The following is a 21,268-nucleotide window of genomic DNA, read 5'->3' as shown; positions in this document are numbered from 1 at the left end:
TTCTCACCAATCTCCCTGATACAGGTTCTTATAGATCCAAAATAGTAAGTACTAGGTGATAAGGCGAGTTAGGCTTATGTTTGTTTTCTTTAATTGCAAATGTGTATTTGGCTGGGAGGAGTTCAAATGTGTATTTGGCTGGAAGGAGTTCAAATTTGTACTTGTATACTTAGGCTGGGAGGGTATTCCCAGTGTCTATAGCTGAAAGACCCTGTAACATATTCCATCTTAAATTTACAAAGATAATTTTTACTGTTTTTTCTTTCTTTAATTAAAAGCTTTTCTTGTTAAAGAACCTGATTGGTTTTTTTTCATTCTGGTGTGAGATCCCAGGGGATGGGGTCTGGATTCACCAGGGAATTGGTGAGGAGAAAGGAGGGAAGGGAGAGAGAAAGGTTAATTTTCTCTCTGTGTTAGGATTACTTTCTCTCTCAGGGAGAGTCTGGGAGGGGGAGAGAAAAGGAGGGGGGAAGGTGAATTTTCCTCTCTGTTTTAAGTTTCAAAGAGTTTGAATCGCAGTGATCTTCCAGGGTAACCCAGGGAGGGGAAGCCTGAGAGAGGCAACGGTGAGGGAAAGGGTTTACTTTCCTTGTGTTAAGATCCAGAGGGACTGGGTCTTGGGGGTCCCCAGGCAAGGTTTTGAGGGGACCAGAGTGTACCAGGCACTGGAATTCCTGGTTGGTGGCAGCGCTACAAGTACTAAGCTGGTCAGTGAGCTTAAAGGAATTCATGCTGGTACCCCATCTTTTGGATGCTAAGGTTCAGAGTGGGAAATTATACCATGACAGGAGGGTTTATTTAATGGTTTAAAATATTTTATTCATTTCCTCTCTGTTTTGGTTGGTAGGTGGTTAAGGGGAGAAGGGGCTGTCAGTTTTGTGAGTGTCATTCTCAGGGTGGAAAGTTTTGGTGGGTGTGGGGTTCTTGCTGCACCCCCTTTTAGAGAGTGCCAGGAGGCTCACACCCTCTGCACACTAGGGAAGCACTGTGCTTTGCTGAGCAACAACAATGACACTCAGAGCTCCGCCCCTCCACTCTGCCCCCACTCCAGGCTGGGACTTAAAAGCTTTTGCTACTGAATAAAGGAGTCACTTTAAGGGTGTGTCTACACTGCAATAAAAAACCCAGGGCAGTGAGTCTCAGAGCCCTGGTCAATTGACTCAGGCTTGCAGGGCTAAAAATTGCAGTGTAGACATACGGGATCGGGCTGACGCCTGGGCTCTGAGATCCAGCAAGAGCAGTTGGTTTCAGAGCCCAGGCTCCAGCCTGAGCCCAAACATCTACACTGCAGATTTTAGCCCCACAGCCCGAGCCCCGTGAGCCCAAGTAGCTGACCCGGGCCAGCCACGGCTCTGTTGTGGGTTCTTTTATTGCAATGTAGTCGTACTCTAAGACTAAGACTCTAAGACTTTAAGACATATTCACAGTGTTTCAGGAGCCACACAATAGCCAAGTAATATAAACAAAAATAATAACTTCAACATGCTATGCATGATTCCTCTGCAGTGCAGTCTGTAAGGGCAATCTTTTCTTTCTTTTAATAAAGCCTTTATTGGAGAAATTTAACAGAATTATGCCCTAATTATAGTAGGTTTTTTTATTTGCTATTGGCATGAAACACACCAGATGAAGCTGTCTGGGTTCATGGTTTGGATGGCATATTAAATGCTCCAACTGCTGCCTTTTGTGGTTGTTAACAAGTCAGGGCCAGACATGCATGCATTTTCTGAGCGCCTTTTGAAGATGGTGTGGGTTACGTTAAGTTCTAGTCATTCCCCTTCTGTAATTTTATGAGCTGATCAACTTATTTGCTGAGAAATAATATCCAACCATGTTTTTAGAACTATAGTCTATTATAAACTAAGTAAAAAGAAGCATGTAACCTCCAATTCGTGTACATTACTCCTCTAGGACTTGATCCATTGACTTCAGTGAGGTTTGGATCAGACCCCCAATCAACTGCAAGTTCATGGATTCATAGATTCTAGGACTGGAAGGGACCTCGAGAGGTCGAGTCCAGTCCCCTACCCTCATGATGGACCAAATACTGTCTAGACCATCTCTGATAGACATTTATCTAACCTACTCTTAAATATCTACAGAGATGGAAATTCCACAACCTCCCTAGGCAATTTATTCCAGTGTTTAACCACCCTGACAGTTAGGAACTTTTTCCTAATGTCCGACCTAAACCTCCCTTGCTGCAGTTTAAGCCCATTGCTTCTTGTTCTATCCTTAGAGGCTAAGGTGAACTCCTCCTTACAACACCCTTTTAGATACTATCATACTATCTTTTCGCCCTTGTTTTCTTCCTTCTTGACAACCCCTTGTGTTGTTTCCTCACTGGTGCTCCACACGGGCACGTGGCTAACCCACATGGATCAGATTGCCACATCTGGCCCTTAGATTGTGAACTGGGGACTTTGGCCAAGCTTCTCAAAAGTGACCAGTGATTCTGGGTGCCTCAGTTCTAGGGTGTCCAACTTGAGACACTTTAAAAGGGCCTGATGTTCATAAAATGCTGAACATCCACTCACACCCATTGAAATTCAGGCCCTTTTGAGGTGTATCAAGTTGAACATCCAAAAAATTGAGATGACCCAAAACACTGACTATTTTTGAATATATTCCTGAAAAGCACCATGCACCAGCTTGCTACAGGAGGATAAAAAAGGGACTGATTCTCTTCTCACTTATACTGGAGGAGTAACTTGAATGAAGCCAATAACTAGGTAAGTGTGGGGATTAAGGAATATTGTCAAGTTTTATAGATATGCTATAGAAAATAGTCAAGCATCTTTTTCCATGTAAGAGTTGAGAGGAAAAGTCTCATCACCTCAAAAAGCACCATTTGACTTGAATTTGTAAATTAGAATAGTCAGATGATTGACTTTAGTTCCCATACTGCAGCTGGCAAACAAGTCTCAGAGCATAATTAATTTAGCCCTTTTTCTTTTAATGTACTGACCATCAACTATGAGCAACAGCAACAGGCCAGAAAATCATTTTCAACAAACATTTGTGCCAGCAAAATTTCACCTGCACAGCTATTCCAGAAAAACCTTGAAGGATTGTAGTGAAAATCCATGCAGGTTTTGTCGAGTGTTTGTTCTCCTCCCAGGTTCTATTCCAGACCAGACAACCATAGACACTAGAGCTGGAAAAGACACACTCAATGCTAGGTCATGTTGTCAGTCCCTCCTGCCCAGTGATAGATTGTCCTCTGCAGTATATTCATTGGTGCTTTATCTTATCAGATAAAAAGAATGGTCTTGTAGTGAAGGCATTGAACTTAGTCTCTAGGGCAGACGTGGGCAAACCATGGCCCGCTGGCCACATCCGGCCCATGGGAGCATCCTGCCCAGCCCCTGAGTTCCCTGCCAGGGAGGCTAACCCCGGCCCCTCCCCCGTTGTCCCCTTTCCCCCGCAGCCATGTGGGCCATGCTCTGGGCGGTGAGCTCCTGCAGGATAACAAGTCTGACTCTGGCTGGGCAGTGCAGCTGCCAGACATACTGCTCTGAGTGGCATGGTAAGGGGTCCGGGGGGTTGGATAAGGGGTAGAGATTCGGGGGGGCTGGTTAGGGGACAGAGAACAGGGGGAGGGAGGGGTTGGATAAGTGTGGGAGTCCCAGGGGGCCTGTCAGGGGGTGGGAGTGTGGATAGGGGTCAGAAGGGCAGTCAGAGGACTAGGAGCATGGGGAGTTGAATAGGGGGTGGATTCCTGGGGAGCAGTTAGGGTGGGGGTCCCAGGAGGGGGCAGTCAGGGGACAAGGAGCAGGGGTTGTTGGATGGGTCAGGAGTTCTGAAGGGGGGCAGTCGGGGTGGGAAATGGGAGGGGGTGTATAGGGGGTGGTGGCCAGGCTGTTACGGGAGGCACAGCCTTCCCTACCCGGCCCTCCATACAGTTTTGCAACCCCAATGTGGCCCTCGGGCCAAAAAGTTTGCCCACCTCTGCTCTACAGAGCTGGCTTCAATTCTCATCTTTCCTGTAACCTTTCTGTTAGGTAAGCCATTTAATTTGCCTGTGATTAGTTCCTTTATATATATGATGGGGTAATAATAGTTTCTTTCCTCACAGAGGTATTGTGTGGTTAGATCCATTATTGTTTGCTCGGGGCCCAGATGCTAAGTTGATCAGGGACATATGATTACTTAGATGGGCACTAATAAATGACTCAACCAATGGAGCTTCCACTGCTTCTGTTGGGAGACTGTTTCACAAATTGTCTAACAGCCACTTAAGAAGTTTGTCCTGATCTCCAACCTCAATTTCCCTTTGCTCAGTTTCATCTCATTGCTCCTAGTGATGGTGCCTTGAACCACCATAAACAATTCCTCTCCCTCTTTGCGGTTCACATCTTTCAAATACCAGTAGAACTGTGAAACTCTTTGCACAACACAACTGGGGGCAGCACCTCCTTCGCCCCCTAGAGCATTTAAGAAGACGTAGTGCTGCCTGAAAAGATGCCCATGTGGCTTGTCAGTATTGGAGCATTGAGCACCTGAGGAGAAAATCTACCTGGTGAGTGAGCTTGCTTTCATTTAAAAAAAAAAATCTTCAAATTGTGTTTGCCTTACAATCTGGGTTCAAGCACTTAATTAAAGCCAACAGAGAATTTGAAAGTGAAGAGAAAAATTAGAGCAACAACTTTTTTAATTATGCTGTAGGCGGTCTCTTTCTCTCTCTCGCTCAAAATCAAACATCCCCTCCTGTAAATACACATTTAAAACATGGTGACAGAGGGATATTATGGGCTGGATTCTGCTTAGCCCTTCTGCAGGGAAGCAGTACAGGTGTTAGGGGGCCTCTGACAAATTGCATGACCTGAATAACACCTGCATTCCTGAATAAGGGAATGGCATTCTCTGCATTCATAGGAACATAAGGATTGCACCCTAATTACTCTTCTGAGGAGCGAGGGGAGCAGGAAATAGATGAAGCTGTTGTTCCTTCCTCTCACCTCCCCTGCCTGCAGCCACCAGTAGAATTTGCTAGTTATGCAAGGGTTAATTTGCTACACCTCTTTTAGGGTTGTCGCAGATTGTGTGCTTGGCAGAAGTTGGAAGAGCCAGAAAGCCTCTTGTGGGCCCCTGAGGCGATGAAGCTCCTCATTGCACCCAATGAAGGATTGAGCCAAAAAGGCACAGTCTAGTCCTGTAGTGTTACTAGATTCATTCTTAATACACCCAGGATTACTGTTCCTAGGCACTCCTACATTACTGTCTAGTACCTGGACTATCCCCAGTGTTCTCCCTGCTTCCTGCTCCTCCTTAGCCTCTGAGACAAGTGGACTGGGAGGACCCATCATCCATTAGGAAAGTTCCTGCACAGGAAGATTATGCACTGAGGTCGTGATTCTGCGCTGAACATACATGCAGGCAGACTCTTCCTTTGATGTCATTAGGGCTCTGCCACATGGGTTCAGAGGTCTTCCTGTGTGCAGCTCTGTGCAGGATCAGGCCCTTACAGAGGTGAGTTTCATACTATGGGTAGAAGACGGTAAGATTTGAGCTCAGCATGAGTCTTCACAATGTTTAGATTCAGATTTCAAAGAATCCTGCTCCCCATCCTGACCCCACCTCACCAAAGTTGGAGGTATTAGAGGAAGGATGGTTTGCACCCATCTCTAGTCACTACTTTTTGATCTACTTTACTTTGGGGTGTTTTTGGACCGATAAAGCAATGCAAAGCGGAGGATGAGGAAGGGCTGAAGAGTAGTAGATGACAGGATTTCTTAACTCGTCACTGGAAGCTCTGCCAGGAAAGAACCATTCTGGTTTTGTTCCAAACACACATCGTTCTTATCAAGTGGTCTGCAGTAGCAAATGGATGGCTCTGAGATGTAAATGGATTGGTGGGGAGCAGTGGGGCTGGAACACAGGCAGGGTAGCTGGGCTGGATCTAATTCTGTAGTGGTCATTCATTTGTAAGAAACCACCCCATGTGAAAAAAAGAACAGATGTCTCATGTCTCAAGCTTTGTAGGACACTGGGCTGAGGATATTTCTTGTCTTCACTCCCCTTTATTTATTTGTTCTGAATGGTTGTTATGGTGTGTCTACTTCACTTAATCTCTGCACACAAAGCATCCCAACTGTGTTTCCCAAGATGCAGCTCCCATCACTTGATCTCATGGCAGCTAGAAGAGTGAGCCCGTCTCTCGTTGGGCTCAAATGACACATATCATAACCATCAGTCATTGAATGGGACACAATGCCGTTCATTTGAAAGCCCAAGATCCAGTCACTGTTTGCTCCCTTCTATACCCTGATGCTTCAAGTGGTATAAAGAAGCCTCCTCTCCATACAAATCAGGTTCTATTTCCTTGATTTAGTTCCTTGATCTAAATAAAACTTTCTTGATCCCACCCTTTATTTATCTTGTCTGTTTATACAGTAAGTTTTTCTGGGTCTGTCTCTCACTATGTACAGTGCCTAGCAAAATGGGGCCTTGATTTGGGTTTGAAGTTTCTTGATACAGTGCTACTACGAATAGCTGGCAGTAATGGGACAGAAATTAAAAAAGGGAAAATGTAGACTGAACACCAGGAAAAATCTAATGTTGAAATCCATTAGACTCCTAAAGCCTCTTAGTTTTAAATGTCTTAAAAGTGATATTTGTCAAAGTACTGAAAAGAATATATTACAGGGAAACCCTGCATTGTGAGAGAGGTGGAATAGGGAATCTTAAAGGATCTTTTTCAGTGCTGACATCTGTTATATGATTCCATGGTTCTGCAGATAGAGGACTATCCCATATCCCAGTCACTTCAATGCTAAAACACTTCTGCATTCCTAAGTCATATTAGCACCTTAAAGGTGCAGGTACTCATACTTCAGCCTTCTGAAAATACCTCCTTTATACAGTTTAACTGTAGCTTTGACAGAAGCAATATTAGAGGAGAATCAGGAGTGGTTATGGATCAAGTTCTGCTCTGAAAGATACAAGTGCACTCAGTGGGGCTGCCATGTAGATCTGATTCCAGAACTTTAATATTGTCTAGTGACTATGGGCTCTTTTCTTGTCATTTTCTGTTCTCATTAGACTCTCCAAAAGAATGTGAAGTGTGTATCCTTGAGAATTCTCTCTCTCTCTTTTTAAGTGATCTTTGTCATAAGAATAGAAAACTATTGAGCATCTATCTCAATTATGTAACAACCTGGGTTTTTAACATGAGAAATTTGATAAGAATAGCAGATAGTACATAGAATAGCAGATCTGATGCATTAAAAATAATCAAACTCCTCCTGAGCAGTTTGAAAATACCTTTTTAAATGGCAAGGTTGGATACATTTCACAAGATTCAGACCCATCTTCGGAGGTGACATGGAAGGTAGGGACAAGTGGAAGACTGTGGGTGGGATTTCCAAAAATACTCAGGAGTGGCCTGTAACCACGCATGACTCACCCCTGCGGCGCCTCCTGCTGGTACCCTCTGAGAATTAGCTCTCCAGCCGTCGGAGTGCCCTCTGCAGGCCGGTGTCCTGCTTTTCCTGGCCCCCGTGTCCCTCCCAGACCCGGTGCCCCTTGCACGCCGGGGTACTGCCCCCTGGCAGTACACCCCTCAGTCTCTGGGTTTCCCCTCCCCAGGGAACCCTCACCCACTATCCCCGCTTTGCCTCAGTCGTAGGCTACTGCCAGTCACCAACTAGCCCCCGCTCCCTGGCGCAGACTGCAGTATAAGCCATTCATCACAGGCAAGGTTGCGTTTGGACCTGCTTCCTTTACCTATAGAGGAGCTGCCCCTCTGCAGCCCTAGTACCCTCTAGTGGGCCCTTTCTTCGGCCTGCAGCCTGGGGCTCTGCTAGGCTGGAGCTCCCTAGCTCCCTGGCCCTTCCCCAGCACTGCTCCACCGTCTGTAGCTTCCTCAGCTCCCCAGGCAGCCTGGTCCCTCCCTCTCCAAAGGTGAGCGAGAGAGAGTGTTTGTGCTCCTGGCCCACTGCCCTTTTATAAGGGCCAGCTGAACCCTGACTGGACCATGGCCACAGTTGAGCCTACTTCCCCACGCAGCCTGGGAACTGCTCACTCCCGCAACAGCCCTCTCCTGGGCTGTTTTAAGCCCTTCCAGGCAGATGCAGGTGACCACCTCACTATATGGCCTAACTGCTTTCTATCATGTCCATGGTAAAGCTTCAACAGACTTCAACGGTAGCCTAGCAGAGTTAGATCAACCCTCTGTACTTTTGAAAATACCAACTCACACTTCTTTTTATGTCCCCAATTACTGTAATACCTGAGCATATCAGAACCTTTCAGGCATTCATCCTCACAAAATCTCTGTGAGGTAGGGAAGTGCTATTATCCCCATTTTGGAGTTGGGGAAGTGAGGCAAAGCTATACTAAGTGACTTGCCCAAGGTCACACAAGAAGTCTGCAGTAGAGCAAGAAATAGAACCCAGGTCTTTACTGGCTAGCACCCTAAGCACTGGAGCTTGACTTGCAGTACTCTGCAACCCTCATGTCTCTCAATGGTAAATTACACCAGGTTAGTTCTTGTCTACCCATGTTGCATCAGTTTAACTACTTTCAAATGTGTCACAAGTTGGTATCTAGATTGTTCAGCCACCTAAGAACTGTATCATCGAGGGCAGCAAGGTGTTGACGTCCACCCTCCAATCTTTGAATCATGCACTTCTCCACCACAACTGATCATCTGCATCACTGCTCCACAGTCAGACTGTGAAGATTAAATTAAGCCAAAAGTTCTGCAGTTTAGCAGCCCCGCTGGCCATTCCAGTCATCAGCCTAGTCAAGAATCTGTGTCCCAGGTTACAAACAGTCGGATGTAAGTGAGGCCTTCTGAAATTTGTCAGCACCCCGGTCTCTCGAGCCCCAAGTTGCTGTCACTCTGTGAGGACCTAGCTGTCAGCCCTCATATGCCATTGTTCGTCTGAGACAGGCACTGGGCCAGCAGCACTGGACATGTGTGCAATGGCTGCCGCAAAAGGATGTCACAGAGTCAGCCGTGGAAAGTCAGCAGGAATTGCAGGTTGTAGGTGTTTTTTTCTGAAGGCAGGCAGATCTTCTTGTAGGAAGTGTGCATTGCTTACTTGCACCTCTTAGAACCATTGTCACCTCTGAGCGCAGCAAGGTGTTTTCATCCATCATTCTGCTCTCCGTGAAGTTAAAAGGGTGCTGGCATCTCATCAAAGATTTGGGGGAGCTATATGAGCCAAAACTTATAAATTAGATGTTAATGTGTGGCTAAAGCAACCTCTAATGATGCAGGTGACTGTGTTCAGCTCTGAATCAATGAAATACTTATGCCAGCTCCTGGCTTACACTGCTGGGATATGCAAGGTTGCCAATTATTGACAATGATAGCAATCATTTTTGTGATGTTGACCTTTGTCCACTAGAAACTGAACTGAGAAGGCTTATTTAGTCTATACAGGAAAATTAACCCCTCTTGATATGCTTTTCAAATGGTCTTCAGAAAAAATGGGGACAAATTGGGGAGAGTCCAGAGGACAGCAACAAAAATGATAAAGAGTTTAGAAATCCTACACTATGAGGAAAGGTTAAAAAAACTGAGCATGTTAGTCTGGAGAAAAGAATACTGAGGGGAGACCTGATAACAGTTTTCAAATGTGTTAAGGGTTGTTATAAAGGGGATGGAGATCAATTGTTCTCAGTGTCTCAATTGTTAATGGCTCCCAATCCTGCTGGAAAGGTATAACAAGTGGGGTTCCGCAGGGTTCTGTTTTGGGACCGGTTCTGTTCAATATCTTCATCAACGATTTAGATGTTGGCATAGAAAGTACGCTTATTAAGTTTGCGGACGATACCAAACTGGGAGGGATTGCAACTGCTTTGGAGGACAGGGTCAAAATTCAAAATGATCTGGACAAGTTGGAGAAATGGTCTGAGGTAAACAGGATGAAGTTCAATAAAGATAAATGCAAAGTGCTCCACTTAGGAAGGAACAATCAGTTTCACACATACAGAATGGGAAGAGACTGTCTAGGAAGGAGTATGGCAGAAAGAGATCTAGGGGTCATAGTGGACCACAAGCTTAATATGAGTCAACAGTGTGATACTGTTGCAAAAAAAGCAAACATGATTCTGGGATGCATTAACAGGTGTGTTGTAAACAAGACACGAGAAGTCATTCTTCCGCTTTACTCTGCGCTGGTTAGGCCTCAACTGGAGTATTGTGTCCAGTTCTGGGCACCGCATTTCAAGAAAGATGTGGAGAAATTGGAGAGGGTCCAGAGAAGAGCAACAAGAATGATCAAAGGTCTTGAGAACATGACCTATGAAGGAAGGCTGAAGGAATTGGGTTTGTTTAGTTTGGAGAAGAGAAGACTGAGAGGGGACATGATAGCAGTTTTCAGGTGTTATCTAAAAGGGTGTCATCAGGAGGAGGGAGAAAACTTGTTCACCTTAGCCTCCAATGATAGAACAAGAAGCAATGGGCTTAAACTGCAGCAAGGGAGATTTAGGTTGGACATTAGGAAAAAGTTCCTAACTGTCAGGGTAGTTAAACACTGGAATAGATTGCCTAGGGAAGTTGTGGAATCTCCATCTCTGGAGATATTTAAGAGTAGGTTAGATAAATGTCTATCAGGGATGGTCTAGACAGTATTTGGTCCTGCCATGAGGGCAGGGGACTGGACTCGATGACCTCTCGAGGTCCCTTCCGGTCCTAGAGTCTATGAGTCTATGAGTGTCCATTGAAGGTAGGGCAAGAAGGAATGGGCTTAGTGGGCAGCAAAGGAAATTTAGGTTAGATAATAGGAAAAGCTTTCTAACGATAAGGGTAGTTAAGCTGTGGAATAGGCTTCCAAGGGAGGCTGTGGTATCTCCATCATTGGAGGTTTTTAAGAACATGTCAGACAAACACCTATCAGGAATGTTCTGAGTTTACTTGGTCCTGCCTTCACACAGGAGGCTGGATTTGATGACTTCTCTAGGTCTCTTTCAGCCCTACATGTCTATGATTATATAATTCAGTGACTGTTTTATGGAGAGCTTTGCAATAAGAGTCACTTGGAAACAGCTCTTAAAAGAGTACATATCTTTTCCTGCTTCTCCTTATCTAGTGGCTATCATATTGGTTTGAGAAGTGAAAAGGTAGGATTACCAATGCTGAAAAGTAAGAAAGTGCCTGACGCACTAATCTGTAAGTATTTGAATTATTATGTGGATTACCTCTGTAAAGTTGTGTACACAGTGCAGGCAACAGTACAGTGTATTTATACCTGAGGCAAATGAATAAAATCACAGGCACAAGTAAGCATTCATGCTGCTGTAGGAGGCAGAGGATGAACTGGTTCTGTGAAAATCAGATACTTACCTCTGAACAATGACAAAGCAGTCTCTTAGGTGCCTAATAACCCTAAACTCACAACACTTGTACATCTCCTGACTGGAAACTGAAGACAATGAGCCCAATTCTCATCTCACTTATGCTGGTGTTATTCATGAGTAACATTACTGAGGCCAAAGATGCTATAAATCTCACAGAACAGCTGAACTGCCAAGATTTCCACCAATTTCTGGGCTGAAAGCTTGTGAGAACACCAGGCAGCACTTAGGCACCTGAAATAGAAATTAAGCTTTGATTGAGGCTTGAACTGCCTTTGCCAAATGAGAATCTGGATGCAGGTACTATCATATTTTATACGGATAAAATGTAACTACCTTCAGGATTCACTTAGGAAGCACATGAAGTTTCTCCTGACAGTCCAAACCAATGCTGGTTTCCAAATCCAAACTGATGTTTTGCATGGCTTAGCCATACAGAAAATTGTTTTCTCCCAAGAGAGATGTTTTGAACAATTTTCAGGTCTCAGACAGTTTTTCTCCATCTTCCTTTACCCGGTTCTTAAGATTCCCTAGCTCCATTTCCCAATTTCTTTATAGATTCTCTTTCCTAGAAAAAAACTGTCTACTAGCTTTCCAGTCCCCACCTGACACTACTGCTGCGGTTTTCTTTAAGCACTGTCTCTTAAAGAAAAACAAATCTCCATCTAGATTGCCACACCCATAACTCACTTCTTTTACAGTTTCCTTTCACAGGGACAAGGGGCCACATTGGTTTCTTTGCTCAGTCTCTAGACCTCTTGCTTATCCCATTGCAGACAAGTTCCCCACCAGCATCTTTGCTCATCCTCTCCTACCTTTCTCTCTGATGTCTCCCAGCTTCAAACATTCCTTCACAACCTTACCTGTGGGAGATGGGGGTGGGAAATCCCCCTTGGCTTTCTTTTTCCTCCCAAGACCTGACTCCTTGACATTTACGTGTTCTGAAATGACGATGACTAAGACAGAGAAGTCAGGCATTTATCAGTTAGAACATCTTAAGTAGTTGACACTGTGTCCTCGTTGACTTATATCCTTGGCAACTCCATGGCTTCAAGTCAAGGGAGATTTTGACTCTATATTTTCAAGGCCCCTTGTTCCACAACAGAAGCAAACAGTGGTCAAGCTTCATTGTGACCTTATTAGGCTAGACCTGGGCTAAAGTCTGGGTTTTTTTTTCAGACTGATTGTAATATGGTTTGATCCCTTCCACAACACTCATCTGTTTTGATTGTGGGCCAAAAAGGCAGCAGTGCATGGAGAGGTTTGGTGAATGATCTACACCTTCTACAAACAGCAACTGGAGAAGCTCAGTTTTCCATATCATTCCCAAGTCTGCAATGTAGGAAACACTCCAGGGCCAGACCCTGGCTCACAGTCCCAGCAAACACAGCCTTCCAGACATGTTTAGACTCTCATCTCTTTGCTAAATTTCAGCTATGGCACGTAGGGAATTTTTTTTTTCTGAGTGTAGTTTTGAATTTTAGCCATCACCTCAAAGACATAGTCTGCCTGCAAGAAACAGTTGCTTAAAATTACAGTGGAAAGCAAAAAAAAGTGCTAGTAGCTGCCAGACTTCCCTGAAATTCATGTTCTGCTATTAAACAAGTGAGCCTCGGTTCAACAAAGAAAGTGAGACTTGCTTTCTTCTTTTAGTTAATTTGGTTCTGGTGAAAGGTCTAAATTAATAAATGCAGAGGCTGGAGCCCTCAGAGTCTCTGCAGAACAAGAATGGCATGGTCACTCCAATGTGCCTTGCCAATGTTCCTTAGTCTCAATTCAAGCAATAATGACATTTTTACCTTTGATTCTTTGTATCATCTATATTACTCCTCTCCAGCCTAGCCAAAATGCAGCAGCCAAAATTATCATCTTTGTCTACTGCTCAGGCCATATCACTCTTCTGTTGGAACGATTCTGCTGCCTCTATCTACTGTACGGAGTTTAAAATTCACATTCTCACTACAAAGCTCCACACCGGGCCACATCTCAGATCTCCTGTCTTTTTGCATCACTCTTCTGTCCTTCACAGCACTTTGTTTCCTTCTTCCCCTCTCCTCTTTGCACCGTCTTCTGTGCTATCTACTGGGCAAGGAATGACTTCCCAAACCCACCACACCTACCAATATTCTCACATTCAAATCCCTCCAAGAGAGCCACTTCTCCTGTGAGGCTCAAAAAAGAACTAGATAAGTTCATGGACATAGGTCCTTCAACAGCTGTTAGCCAGGATGGGCAGGGATGGTGTTCCTAGCCTCTGTTTGCCAGAAGCTGGAAATGGGAGATAGGGGATGGATCACTTGATGATTACTTGTTCTGTTCATTCCCTCTGGGGCACCTGGCATTGGGCACTGTCGGAAAACAGAATAGTGGGCTAGATGCGGGGCCATCCTTAACCATATGCAAAGTATGCAGCTGCGTAGGGCTGCATGCTGCTCCAGCCCCTAATCCAGCTTTTCCCCAGGGCTCCCACCCCTGCTATGCCCCACACTGCCTCTTCCCCACCCCAGCCTCGCTTCTTCCTGCCCCGGCCCCGACCCAGGCCCACCCCTACTCCACTGAGGACTCCAGAAGCAGCCTGGTCTGCACTCACTGGTAAGTAGAGCGACCTGGCCCCAGCCTGCTCCGCTCCCCTCTCCCCCCAAACCTGGAAGCCAGGGGAGCGGAGCAGGCTGGGGCCAGGTCACTCCACTTCCCGCAGGAACTGGCCAGCCTCCCTCACCCCCATCCCCCCACAGAGGCCTGGGGCCAGCCCCCGCCACACCGCACCCTTCCACAGAGGCCTGGGGCCCCACATAGCCCCCCCACTGGTGGGCTGCATAGGACACCAAAATAGCTAGGGATGGCCCTTTGGTCTGACCCAGTATGGCCGCTCTTATATTCTTATGTTCTTAAACAGAACAAGTGGCCTGTCCGGGGCAGGGATTGTCTTGATACTTGTGTCTTGTACAGTTCAAAGCACATCAGTGTGATGATTACCATATATACTCGATCTTAAGCTGGTTCATTTATAAGCTGACCCCCGCAACATGGATAAGTAAAAATGGAAAATTTGTATGACCCATTCATAAGCCGACCATATAATTCAGGGGTCAGCAAACTTTGGCTCCCGGGCCATCAGGATAAGCCACTAGTGGGCCAAGATGGTTTGTTTATCTCAAGCGTCCGCAGGCACAGAGGTAAACCTAAGTAAACAAAGTGTCCCGGCCTGCCAGCTGCTTACCCAGACAGGCCGGGACAGCAACTGGTGAGGAAATTTGATGGGGGGGGTGAAGTTGAAGGTCAGGGGAGTAACCCCTGTGACCACCCCTCACATGACCCCACCCCTAGCCCGGGACCCCCACACTCTCCCCATCCCATCCCTTCCCACCTTAGCTGGGGCAGGCCAGGTGAGGATGTTTCTGGCCTGGCTGGAGCTGCTCCAGCAGGCTGGGCGACACGGCCATCGCCTGCTCTAGGGGGCAGGTCCTAGCAGCATGGCTATAGCCTGCCAGCCCCAGAGCTGCAGCTGCTTCAGAGGCTGTGGGGAGAGCAGCGTGGCCAGAAGCGGAGAGACGCTGGCCCCACCTCTTCCCTTCTGGCTCTGCTGACTGTGCTGCCGCTCCTTGCCCCTTCTGTTTGGGGGAGGGGCCGTGTCCCACCTCTCCCTCTCTCTGTAAGAGTTCATAAGCCGACCCCCTTCTCTGATGCTTCCCTTTTTCACTAAAACAATTTGGCTTATGAACTGGTATATACGGTACTATTTACTGAAAGGTTAAGTTGGTATCCAAGTAACAAAACCTAATATCCAGAATTGAAAATGTGTCTGGCAAAATAAATTAGCAGAATTTTTATTGAGAAAACTGATCTTGACTTAACAAGCAAAACTGACAACCTGTACTGGTGAGATCACCCCTAGAGATCACATCTGGATAAAAAACGGTATTTTGTTAAAAATTAAATCCTGCAACAAGATTGTATTTAAACTAACTTCTATGTACCTTTTTTTTTTTTTTTTTTTTTTTTTTTTTTTTTTTTTTTGGAGGGAAGGGCATATAGTGTAAGTGATTTGAATTGTGACTAAGTATTTAATGGCCTGATCCTGCTTGAGTTGAAGTCAGTGGTAAAGTACAAATAAACTGCATGGCATTACAGGAGAAAATAGTGCACAGAAAGTGTAGGGTGCCTTCTAACTTCTTTGTTATTAAGATCACCATTCTATGACCAGGTAGGGCATCAGTTTTACAACTGATGAGTTGACAGAAACACATTCCTTGACTTCAGTAGGACATTGCCTAGTAAGAAAACTGTGCTGTAATACAGTGCAGAAAGATATAGCTATTGCCTTTATTTGACAACGTTACTGTTCCCTAAGCACTCATCCACCAGCCTTATAAAAGGAAATGTAGTTACTGAGATCCAAATTCAACATTGGCTTCAGCCGGGGCAGTTCCACTGAAGTTGACAGAATTGTATACATTTATTTTTATGGGGAATTTGGTCCTAAGACTTTTTAAAGGAATAAAAGGCTAGTTGCCCTCAGGGATGCAAGTAACATTGAACACTTACCGGTACGGGGGCGGGCTCCAGCCCCAAAAGGTGCAGGGCTTCAGACAGAAGGAGCGCGACTGGGGGGTCAGCATCCCCCAGCCAGCCCATCTGCACTGCCTGGCCCACGCCACTCGGGGCTCCAGTGGCGATTTAAAGGGCCCAGGGCTCCAGACGCAGCTGTGGTAGCAGAAGCTGCAGCCAGAGCCCCGGGCCCTTTTAAATCACTGGCCCAGGGCAGCTGCTCCTTTTGCCCCACCCTGTTGGTGGCCGGGGGTGCGAGGGGGCAAAAGGGACAATGACATTAAAGTGCTGCTGCAGCAATGCTTTAAGCAGGGTCCTTTGCCACGGCAGCACTTTAAAGTCAGCTGTGTAGGGGCCAGTACTGGCAGCCATTTTTTACCAGCATGCCGTACCGGCCTACTTTCACCCCTGGTTGCCCTACAGACAAAATACTAACTTTTATTCATGAGCGCGTATAGGTTAACCCAAGATTTGTAACATAGAGAGCACAAGAAAATACAGAACAAGGTAAATGAGCCGTGAATGCAGAAGGGGAGTAAATACGGTAAGGTGAAGATGCATAAATATGCGCAACTCCCAGTGAAGTCTTCAGGCTTCACAGGTTTAAATGAGCGTCTAAACTGGCCCATAGAAGCCAAGCAAGTTATGATTTCCATTCCACCTTAAGTCATTCAGTGGTGCTTTTGCTAGGCACTGTGCAAACACAGAACAGAAACACAATCCCTGCACCATAGGGCTGTTGAATTTTTTTTAAAGATAGCTTGACCTAGAAACTCCAAGTGTTTTTTAATCTTTTGGTCTTGTTGAGTCCCCGTGCCTTTCACTAGTTTGGGGGGATGGGCTGGAAGAATTATTTAATCAGTAAAGGTGATTCCCACCTACATAGTGATTTCCCCTTACAGGAGGGTTTGTAAGCCCCATTTAGCCCAGTTGTAGATGGCTATGGTATGGGGAAAGGCAGGCAGGAGAACACATGGAGGAGAAGGGCCCTGTCTGAGGCAAGAGGGCCACTAATGGGGAGCAGTGTGGATAAAGCTAAAGGAGGCACACAGTGAGGGATTCTAGACAAAAGGGGGGAGCATTTAGCAAACTAGGGAAGCTTCTCCAAATAAATTTCCAAACTCAAGTACCCCATGGTCACCTCTTTCCCACACAAGTAATAATACACACCTCTAAACACACATGAAGCATGTGCATTTTTCATCAGTAGAGCTCAACATGCTGTACAAAAGTCAGTATCATGATCACCATTTTATAGATGAGGAAACTTGACTTGCTCAAGATCACCCAACAAGTCAGTAACAAAGCAGGGATGAGAACCCAGGTTTTCTGTGGGGAGTAATCCTGTGTGCAACTCACTAGGCCATACTGTCTTTCCTTATTCAGCTAGCTGTACCAGTTAACTGCATCAGCACTTCTGACATGAGTTAGTGCTGGATTAGGGCCTTACAATTTTTTTTTTTTGCATTGTTGAATACATTTATCCCAAAGAGGAACAAATTTCAATAGAAGGTGAAGTGATCCAGAGGTACCATCCCTCAGAATTAAGGTTGTTAGACAGATGTAAGATGTCATTCTATGTTTAAATTCCTTTTGAAGACACTCAAGTGCTATGTGTAAGAATGACATTTCAAGAATCATCATCATCTTTAGAAAAGTGCATTAAATGTGTAACACAGTGCTTAATCCTGCAAATATTTAGTCAATAGCAGAGCTGGGTAAATAACTGATTTTTTCAATTCACTGGCTGTCCTGGAGTGGGGGACGTGGGAATTGTTTCAGGTTGACCCAAAACAATTTTTTTTGGGGGGATGAATCAAAAAATTGATAAAAAAATATATCAGGTCAATTAAAATGTTTTGTTTGTCCTGAACAAAATAATTCATTCCATTTTTAAGCTTTATAAAACCCCTTTTTAATAAAACGGAAGTAAATTTCAGAACAAAAACATCATTTTTTAATTGAAAAATCAATTTTTTTTAAATTTTGGTTTAGTTTTTTTCCTCCCGATTAAAACAATTCAGTGAAATTGATCCAAATCTGCAGTTTTTAGCAAAATATTTTTCGATAAAATTTTTGCCTAGCTCTAGTCAATAGAACTATTCAAGTGGGTAAGGATTATACCTTTGAGGTTGCTGTTCACTCTCTTGTGTTTCCTTAACAGGTGAAAGCTTGTGTGTGTTTGTGGATTTCTTCTTTGTTGTGTTGGGTTTTTTTTAAACCAGCTCAGCCTGCCTCTTTCTCTACCCACAAAGGGGTTAATTCCCTCACAGATAATTGTGCTGTCTAAGTGAGATCCTTCATTACAAATAGCATCTTTACAAGAAGACATGTTTCATTTTTTAACTGGAGCATATCTAATGATCCAGGGGAAAGCCCTGTCTGGTAAAATTTGACCCACCCTCCGATAAGAACAGCAAGGTGGCACTAGCCTCTTCCTATTTAGTCATGAGCTGAGGAACTGCACCGGTATACGAGTGACATGCATATCCCATGCATCAAAGTAGCAGCTCAATCTGTACTGCAATAACATTCTTTCACGTCTCAGCATGGGTGCTGGCCCTGAGCTGCAGTTCCACTAATTGACATAGTTGCCCAATGCTAGAAAACAAACTCGGAAACTATTCTCATTAGACGTCTCCCTGGTTTGCTACTCTGTTATTGTAAAACCCAAACACTGAGCTGCGTACCAGCGTGGTTCTGTTTTTAATTAGTTCTGATGGCACTGGGCTGCGTGCCAAGGAAAAAAATGAACTTCCTGTGATTGAGGCTTGTTGCTCAGTATGTTGTTTGCTATGTGTAGAGATTGTTTTTGCAACATTTTTTTCCGAAAAGGGGCTACTGACAGAAATAATACACGTTTTTACTGCTTTTGATTTTTTTCGCCCTTTCACGCTTATAAAAGGCAGCTCCAAGTCAGGGTTCCTAATGTTACAATTCCACTATTTTGCTTTTGTGTAACTCTGCTGATTAAAGACATCCTTGAAGAATATTCTTTTTAATAGAATAAACACAGGCTCCTGTTAAAACTTTTAATACCATTGACTTTTTAGTGTTTTAAGTAAACTAATTTGGATTTTTCTTCTTAAAGTATAAGTTGCCTCAGCGTGGTTAGGGGTTGTAGTAAAAAGGAACATGAACACATTCCCGCCATTGAGAGTTCAAAGCTGCATGGGTGATTCGGGGATAACGGATTCAATGGCTTAGTACCATCCTTTTCTTTTTATTGGGATTTTTTTTTTTTAAGTAGGCACATCAGATGGAAATAAACACTGATGTGGTACCGGATCCAAAGCTTGCAAATTCTAGAAATGATCAGTCCCCTCTTGTCAAATGAAATGGTGACGTCCTTGTTCAATATTGTTTCAACAAAGTCCTGGACCTTCTCAAAGTAAATAAAGACTCTTATCATGACCCGAAGATGGATCTCTGCTCTGTCAAAAAATGGAGAGACAAGCTGGTTGAAGTAATATCTTTTATTGGTGAGAGAGACAAGCTTTCGAGATACACAGAGCGCTTCTTCAAGTCTGGGAAAGGAAATCCCAGCCTCACAGCAAAATGCAAGGTGAAATAGATTGTTTAGCAAAAGTAGTTACCGCATATTGTAAGGGACCATTCAAGGTAGAGTCAGGGGCGGCTCCAGGCACCAGCATGCCAAGCCCATGCCTGGGGCGGCAAGCCACGGGGGGTGCTCTGCCAGTTGCCGTGAGGGCGGCAGGCAGGTTGCCTTCAGCGGCATGCCTGCGGAGCATCCGCTGAACCCGCTGCTTCTGCGGACCTCCCGCAGGCAAGCCGCCGAAGGCAGCCTGCCTGCCGTGCTTGGGGCAGCAAAATACCTAGAGCTGTTAACACCTTGTGTTTTATCATTTCCTGCATAAATTCATTCAAGAGGGTAGTGATTATCTGGTTTCACTCACATAATTGTTGTGGCATTTATTGCACTGTATGAGGTGTACCACAGGTTATGATAGGCATGTGTAGGATTGATGGATCTTGAAAGGTGTGCTGTGGGAGGTATTAATTATTGTAGTAGGAGATGTGTCTGCAGTTTCTGTATCTGTTGTTCTGGCAGGGCATGGTGCAGCTTTGAGTTGGATGTCCTGCTTTGCGGGGAGCTTGCTTTGGATGATGAGTTTGGGAAGCTATATGAAAGCCAGAAATGGGGATTCAGGAAAGATTTCTTTCAGGATGGGGTCCCCATCAAATATGGGTTACAGTTTTTTGATGATGCCCCATATGGGTTCCAGTGTGGGTTTGTAGGTCACAACTAGGAGTGTGTGGTTGGAGGGGGGGTTATTTCTGTACTAAAGCTGGTTCACTCCAGGTATTTGAGTGACCTATTCCATGATGTGATCTTCTTCCTTTGATTGGTGAAGGTGGTTTTAAGTGTTAGGTATTAAGGTATATGTTATGGAGTTTCTCTTGGAGCATATGCTGTGGTATCTGAGTTCCTGGCTGTAGATAACAGATCGCTTAGTGTGTTTGGGGTGGCTACTGTACCTATGAAAGTTGGTGTCGGTGTCTTGTATATGGTTGTTTGTAGGGTTCCATTGTTGAAGCTGATTGTAGTGTCCAGAAAGTTGATGTTAGTGTGGGAATGTTCCGGAGAGAATTTAATGACCAGGTCAAAAAATAGTCATTCAGCCACAGTTGTGCTATTATTAGTCATTGGAGCCTATATAAAGAACTGAACCGCTGTAGACCTCTGAAGATCAGAATGAGCTTCCATGGCTAGATGTGGGGGAGTATGTAACATGCTACACAAGAATCTCTTTGTCCTTCTGTGATGGCAGAACCATATAAAGAGGTTTATGATCAGCTATTGCTTATAGCTACTGAAGTTGGTCCTTTAATTCAAGCAACTGAGGTATGTGGCTTTTGATCCAGAAACCAAGACTTCAGTCCCTGCAGATGTCCCATCCCAGGGACACTGTTGAACTATTATCCTACTATAGGCCTGTGACATACTCAGAGGGAGTAGGCTACATCTGATTTCAGATGAATTTGCCTTCCAAGATACTAACCAGAATAGCAGTTGGTTCCCTAGCACCTCATTTTGGGGAGATGAACTGGCCAATGCCTAAAGATTTCCCTGAATAAATGTATAGGCACTGAAGTCTTTATTTCCCATAGAAATTTCAGCACATAATCTTCATGCTCTGAAGACTCTAAAGGGATAAAGATTTCTATGCAGAAGGCTTCCTGTGCTCAAATTTTTAATAACCTAAGAAGAAAGAAAGAAAGAAAGAAAGAAAGATAAAATTGGTTAAAGGAAACAAATACATACAGTAATTGCAAAGTTCTTGGTTCAGGCTTGTAACAGTGATGGAATAAACTGCTGGCTTAATAAGTCTCTAGTTGTTTCCCAGTCATTGGAAGGGCCTCAGTCCCTTCATTAGAATGCTCCCAT

The sequence above is a fragment of the Gopherus flavomarginatus genome, chromosome 4, assembly GCF_025201925.1.
Source record: "Gopherus flavomarginatus isolate rGopFla2 chromosome 4, rGopFla2.mat.asm, whole genome shotgun sequence".
NCBI classification, from domain to species: Eukaryota; Metazoa; Chordata; order Testudines; family Testudinidae; genus Gopherus; species Gopherus flavomarginatus.
This window is presented reverse-complemented; position numbering follows the sequence as displayed.